General features: G+C 41.2%; 1 non-coding gene across 1 annotated transcript; it reads left to right on the plus strand.

Moving 5' to 3' along the window:
* The first annotated feature begins 6,445 nt into the window (after positions 1–6,445).
* Positions 6,446–6,589, plus strand: LOC138382029 (U4 spliceosomal RNA). Its single transcript, XR_011233211.1, has one exon. It is a non-coding gene; the product is annotated as a U4 spliceosomal RNA (small nuclear RNA).
* The last annotated feature ends 1,163 nt before the right edge of the window (positions 6,590–7,752 follow it).

Genomic DNA, 7,752 nt, shown 5'->3' on the forward strand with positions numbered 1-7,752 from the left:
GCTGAGTGAACTAAGAGATGGGAAGGCATGAAATTAGCAATCTTCACATAGCTTGAGTAAGAGACAAAGGGCCCTAATTCCAGCAGGAAAGAATGTTCTATTAATTAGAAAGTTGGAATTTACTTTGTTAGAGGAAAATTTTGTGATTTTCTTCCTGGTCTAGGGCATATGCCTCCTCACAACAATCCATTTCCTAATGCCTTTTCTTTCCCCCTCACCAAATCACACATTTGATTCACTATTGATACCCTCTGTGGAGAGTTCAAATATTTTAGTACTTGGGTAAGGAAAATTAACACATTGGCATTTTGATTTACATATCCATCTCTTATCACTTTGTTCAGTGTGAATCTATTCTAGACAATCTGATCTATTCTGATCTGCATAAAATCAGATTTCTCTACTTACAAAACCAGAACCCAGTGACCTCCCTAACAAACTGCCACCTTGTGAGGTGCTATAGCAGCAGCCAAATTATCTTCCTCTATGTCATATTTATCTTACTTCCATCTAAGATTGTAGGTGTTTCAATGTGTATAATTTCTCTTACAAAGTAGACAGCAATGCTATGGATAACTGTCTCTTTAATCTTATCACTCTAAATTGTTCCTGTATTCGGTATAAAATGTAGTCATAGTCTCTTTATATTCTACACATGTGGTAACAAGACCTGATTTATTGAAAGTTTACGTTTATTGAGCCCTACTGTATGCAAGTATTATATGCTTTATGTGCATTATCTTGCAACAAGTGCATCCCTTTACGGATAAAGAAATAAAGCCACAGAAAGGCTAAAGAACTTGTTAAAAGCCACTTGGGTAGTGGTAGATGTTAAATGACCCTGTTTCTTTGATTATTTCTCCACAGACCACCTCACTTGAGAGCTTGTTTGGAAGTTCTAGCAGGGGGGCGCAGCTACTCATATACCCTTGACTGAAGAACAGTCCTCTTCTATGGGAGAAGGTTGCTCTTCAACCAAGCTTGCAGCTTCCGGAGGGACGCACACAGAGCAGTAAGGGAGGAAGGGGACAGCCACCTCGCCAGCCAGATCAACCCTGGAGATCAATGGGGTAACAGATGTCGCAGCCAGATCACCCTCACATCCAGACTATCTCACTTCATATTTTTTATTATTTGCAAACCCAATATGCTGTTGTCAAGAAAATAAGAACTGACTACAGAAATTTTACATTGGCAATGCCAGTGTCAGCATTTACTGTGGCTTTTGTTTTGCAGACATATTATATATAAATCGATATAATTGATATATAAATTATGTTATATATTAATATATAATATATGATTATTTATATAATACATATGTAATCATAACATTTTTAAAACTTAAAAGTAGTCTCTAAAAACCACAAATTAAAGCTAGCTAATTAGAAATTCAGCTTTATTTAGCTGATATTGTTTACAAAAAAAGATTGAAATAAAACAATTCTGCTATCCCTTTCTCAGAGACTATGGTCTCAGGTAAAGGTAAGCAGCCTGCTTAATCTGTTTGATTCATACTCTGCTAGTTTGGGGTGAAAAAGCAGCTATTTTATAGCATGTCTTAGTCTATTTCATGTTACTGTAACAGAATACCACAAACTGGAAAATTTATAAAGAAAAGAAATTTATTTCGTACAGTTCTGGAGGCTGAGAAGTTCAAGATCAGGGGGCCCACTCCTGGTGAGGGCCTCCATGCTGCTTCATCCCATGGTGGATGGTGAAGGACAAGAGAGGGTGAAAGAGCAAGAGATTGAGTTCATCCTTTTTACAGGAACCCACTCCCGAGGTGATAACTAACCCACTTCTGCATTAACAGCTTGAATCCACTCACAACGGCAGAGCCCTCCTGTCCTAATCACCTCTTAACGGTCCCCCTGGCCTTTCGACACTGTTGCCTTGTGGAGTAAGTTTCCAACACGGGCACTTTGAGGGACACATTTGAACCATAGCACAGCAATTTTTAGCAAGACAGTTATTCAATTAGTTACTTAGTTGTAGTAAAAATACAACTAGGTAGTGTGTACCTGTAGTCCCAGCTACTCAGGAGGCTGAGACTGCAGGAAAACTTGAGGCCAGGAGTTCAAGATCACACCCATGAACAACCACTGCACTCCAGCCTAGGCAACATGGCGAGATTTCATCTCTAAAATTAAAAAATGAAATAAAATAAAAGTTTAAAAAGTATACATACATCTGTAACTGGGATAGATGCTCTGATACAAGGTTGGTAAAAGGTAGGGGGTTTCCCTTGACATGATGTACCCATCATAAAAGATTCACTATTTATAATGCTATTTAAAGTTACGTCCTTCTTTTAAAAAATATGAAAGGTTTAGTAGATAACTACAATGTCAAGGTGCAGTAACACAACTTTCATTAAAATTAAATGGAAGGGAGTGGTAGCGAGTGCCTGTAGTCTTACTACTCTGGAGGCTGAGGTGGGAGGATTACTTGAGCCCAGGAGTTTGAGGCTGCAGTGAGCTATGATCATGCCACTGCACTCCAGCCTGGGTGACAAAGTGAAACTATCTCTAAAAAAAAAAAAAAAAACTAAACAAAAAATTAAATAAAAGCACTTGGAATCCTAATGTCTACTGGAGACAAAAAGCAGTTAACCATAATGACAATTCTTTGTTGGGCATCTCACTTAAACTTTTAGAAACACTCTGGTTGCCCATTTTACCTCTCATCTTTGAATGAGACTCATTATTTATAATGCATTTCCATAGATATAACTGTTTGAAACAGCACTGTTTTAGTAGGATTTCTGCTTCCATATGGCTAAGATTAAAAATACATATAACTACACATCTGTCAGCTGCAACTCATTTTTTAATGAGGCTTCAGAATGCTAAGTCAAGTTTTCTGTTTGCTTGTTTTGTGGTGTGGCATCACTTCTCTTACAAGCTCACTACACTGACCATTTTTCTTTTTCTTATCAATTATCTTTCATTTATTTCCATTAATCTGTCAAAATCTAGTACATACCTCATCCCTGAGGCACAAGACATGTATAAATCACATCCTCATCTACCACATTCTCTCTTTCCACTCCCCCAAAGTAACTACTTTTTACAAAAACTGACCCCTTTTCAGTTACTGGGTAAAAAACAATTACTTGAAGATGCTCAGAAGACAAGCATAAGAATAACAAGACTCCTCAGAGAAAACTCACGTATATTTCATTTTATGAACAAATGCACAAAATGTGTTTAAATAACAAGTGATCCTATGACCAGTTCAAATATACAGTACATAAAGGCAAGTGAAAACCGCACATTTGGTCAAATCTACATAGAATGGTTGTGATTCAAGAATTGCATTGGAAAGGGTTTAAATCTCTGTTTAGAAAAGACTTCCTCCACTAAGTATCCAGTGGTTTGTGGAAATCGGGAAAAACCCAAGGAAGAAATACATGAAAATTAATTGCTGTTCTTGCACAAATTACATAAATCCCTTTGCATGGGGATCAAAAGCATGATATAAACAGTTTCTGTATCTTCCTCTCCTCAGCCATACTTGGCAACAATCTGCATTCCAATGGATGTGATGAGTTAGCCCAGCTGAAAATGTGCTTATTTTATTCCCCAATGCCCACTGCTGGAAGACCTGTGCAAGGCTGACTTTCATTACTCTCATGATTGCTGGTCATGCCCTGGAAGACTGAAAAATCACTGTTTCCAGGAGATACTTTGAGAGATGTGCTGTGTAAAGTTGATGTAAACTTAGGGACCTTTGTCCATCATGCTGAGAATTGACTGTGACTTTTTTACTTTGCCATTTTAGGTTTTGGGGGAAGCTCCTCCCCAATCACACTTAACATGCCCCTTCCTTTTAACTGATTACCTTGCTTAACTTATAAATTTACTTTTCCACAAATACAAAGAGAGATTATCAAAGTTATTCTAGTAATTGCTCTTAGTAAATATTCTTGAGTTATGGTACTTTACATGCATATCACCAAAATTTGGGGCAAGGCAAGAGGATCTTAGTTGCTTTTTGTGGTAGATACGAAGATGCAGAATCCAGACCCCACCTTCAAGGAGGACCTGCTGGCCAGCTGCAGGCAGTGTGGTAGGACATCATCCTGCAGCTCTCAGTCCCACCAAGGTCAGCCTCAGCTGCAGAGAGGGCCTCACCCAAGGGCACACCCTTCCCAGGCTGCCCCCCGCCCCCCAGGGACTGTGTGAGGTAGGGGTATAAAGACCTGACTAATTAGACCCAACCAGGGACACTCTGACAGATCATCTATAATCCAGAGTTCCCAGCAGGTTGGCCAGACTTTGTCAGTCTTACATCGCAGTTGAAACTTCTGCCCAAATCTATTTTCTCCCATTTCTTCCATAGCTATTGATCCCTCTGAAACATCTTACAACCTAAATAGTGTCTCAGTGTCTGTTTCTGGAGAGCAGAACCTGTGACAATTACTTTAGCTCCTTCTGTATTCCTATAACAGACACTGAAAGGACTTTTCGGCTGGGCGGTGTGGCTCACGCCTGTAATCCTAGCACTTTGGGAGGCCGAGGTGGGAGGATTGCTCGAGGTCAGGAGTTTGAGACCAGCCTGAGCAAGAGCGAGACCCCGTCTCTACTGAAAATAGAAAGAAATGATCTGGACAGCTAAAAATATATAGAGAAAAAAATTAGCCGAGCATGGTGGCACATGCCTGTAGTCCCAGCTGCTCGGGAGGCTGAGGCAGAAGAATTGCTTGAGCCCAGGAGTTTGAGGTTGCTGTGAGCTAGGCTGACACCATGGCACTCACTCTAGCCTGGGCAACGAAGTGAGACTCTGCCTCAAAAAAAAAAAAAAAAAAAAAAAAAGAAGGGACTTTTCCAGTGACATTGAAATTGAATATTGGGAATCAAAGTTAAGGATAAAAAGGTCAACAATCCAATACCAAAGAGGTGGAAGATCCCCTCTTCCTGGTCTTTTTCAAAGTGACTAAACTGACCTTGTTTTAAGGAACTATCACCCCAGACACCACAGTGGCAGGAAGGAAGGATTTGGCAGGATTGCTGTTCTGTTCTTATCTCCTCTTCTGTGGGAAAGGAGAAGAGTGCTTCTCTATCTTAAACCAGCTCAGGGGCCCAAGAAAATCACTCGTGAAGATCTGGGATACTTTAGCAAGGGAAAACTCGTGGCTCATTCTCCAACTGATCTGCCACTGTGCTTATTTTAGAAGGAGGGGACACGGGATGGGGAGAGAATGGGAACATGGGCAAAATTAAGCAGCCTGTGACAAGGATGTGTAAGCTTCTGGTTAGTCAAAAGGGCACAACTCAGGCACCATGCTTGGGCCATCTTGCAAGTTCCCTGTCACATCTAAGAGGGACAGTCACTTTGGAAGAGAACTATAGGAGGAAAATCTGTGGGGTAGACTGCCAGACAAAGGGGCTGAGAAGGCAGAGATCCTCCCAGAAAACATCCTCTGCTCAAGGTCCAGGCAGGGGGAAGACCATGTCCAGCCTCCCCTGCAGGGATGCACACAAGAGCTCCATAGGACCATCAGCATTTAGATGTTTTCCACACCGAGGGTATTGCTGGTCCCTGTGTGTCATCCATGAGGGAATGTAACAGGACAATGCCAGAGCCACATGATGCATGTGTGCTTCCCACCAGCCCTGCTCTTTTCCTGCCTCAACACTGAGGAGAAGTGAAAGAAGTGGGGGAGGGGGTGGAGAAGGAGTGAAGAAGGGGTGTCTCAGGAGCAGGCCTTACCTCTCAACCCGCCTCCCAACCCTGGTCATATCCCTCCATAGGAGCTCAGTGGTCCCTGGCGAGAAGGGAAAAGGGGAGCATTTTAAATTGGATGAAACTCGATTGCAATTTTTATGCCTAAAAGTGCCAGGCAAGCTATGAGGTTTGTGGCAGATACCTACCCTTAAAAGACTTGAAGGAGAGATTTGCAATAGCACGATTGAAGGCAGTAATGAAAAATCAAACCATTTACTGTTTGCACCTCATTGAGTTACCACTCTTCAACAAGCTGGGTATATCTGTTTCCAAATAGTTGTTTCAGAATGTTTGCAAGCCAGATGGAAATGAGTTTTCTTTGCATTGATCTACTATCAAAGGGTTGTATTTCCTGTCTTATTCTTAGTAACACCTTTATTACATGAAGGATAGCTATTGTGGATAAATGAAAAAAATATATATCTTGGAATAAAATTGCAGTATACCAGAGCCATTTATAGTCATTGAAATGATTTCCTGCAATTGACTGAAAGGTGTGTGAATGAGTCCAATGCAAACTGGCTAAAATCAAATTTAATTGTCTTCCAACAGATGGACTAACCATTGCCCATTGATCCTACTTCACAGTAGCCTCAAACATGAGGACTCTGGTCACCTTCATTACTCTTATGCATAAGCTGCTCACTATGTTGGCCACACCCATGACCTAGACATCACTCAGACTATTTAACCTTCGAGAGCTCAAATTTTCAGCTTTGCTCAGTAGCAGTATCGTAGCCAATGAGGTTTATCTGAGGTGCAATTATTGCTGGGAAATTAAAACTTTTCCCAATACACTGCCATGACAACTTGCAATATAGTCAGCATTGGCAATTTTTGATGGTCCCTATGGGGACTGAGTAAAAAAAAAAAAAAAAAAAAAAAAAAAAATTTCAAAATACCCTCTCTGTCTATTCTTTGCCCACCATTCCTTGTCTCTTGTTTCTTTTGAACCTGCCCTTCTTCACAAGGGTTCTAGTCTCCCAACACTTTCCCTACCTTTCTATCCTGCCTAGCCCCTGTGGCAGTGCTAGTACCTGCTCAGGTTCACCCATGGAAGGGATTACAGAACAGAAACTGACAATTGGATTTTAATCCAATTGTCCTGATTAATAAATGTAACACTCCAGGGTAAATTCAGGTTGTGATTAAGGTCTGGCTTTTCAGATATGAGTATCTCCAAAGAAATTTAGTTTTTGTGGCAAGAAGAAAGGAAAGTCCAAACTGAACAAGGCATACCTTCATGGAGCATCCTTTTTACTCCTAAGGGCAAGTAGAGGCAGAAAAGTATGTGAGTTGACAAGATGTTCAAAACGTCATTTTTATATTAATAGCATTCAATTTTTTTTCTTGGTTTTGAAGTTAAAGCGTGATATTTGCAAGAAGTGTCATTGCTTCATATGACACTTTTAAGGCCAGCTGCAGAGCACATGAAGAGTAAACTTACTTCTGTAATAGATAGAAGTGCTTTGGTGGGAAGGGTTAGGGAAAGACAAGGACTTTGTAGAAGGGAGAAAAAAATGGAACTTATGCATAAGAACACAGAGGGCCCCAAAGGGCAGCCTGTGGGAAGCACTCATCGGGGAATCTGGGTCTAAGGGATTTGCGTTTAAAGCAAGCGAAGCCTGGGACCCTAGCAAGGATGGAGCAGTGGGTGCCTAGGATCACAGCCTCTAGCAGTTTTCCCACTGCCACTGTAGCAAATTACCACAAAATCAAGGGTTTAAAACAATCCAGATTTACTATATTACAGTCATCCCACGGGGTTAGAATAAAGATGTTGGTAGGACTGAGTTCCTTCTGGAGGCTCTCAGAGACAATCCATTCGGTAAGGGGGGGGGGAACCTGCAGCCTCAAAGCCACATTTAGTCCTGCAGATCCCCAAGTGCAGCCCCTCGACCTTATTAAAAGGATTTGTTCTATAAAATGTGGATTCAGTCAAAAGGCCACATTCAAGGATCCAGAAGGTCACACGTGACCCCAAGGCCACAGGTTCCCCAGCCCATCAGCTGCCCACAT

The sequence above is a fragment of the Eulemur rufifrons genome, chromosome 3 (assembly GCF_041146395.1).
Source record: "Eulemur rufifrons isolate Redbay chromosome 3, OSU_ERuf_1, whole genome shotgun sequence".
Classification (NCBI taxonomy): Eukaryota; Metazoa; Chordata; class Mammalia; order Primates; family Lemuridae; genus Eulemur; species Eulemur rufifrons.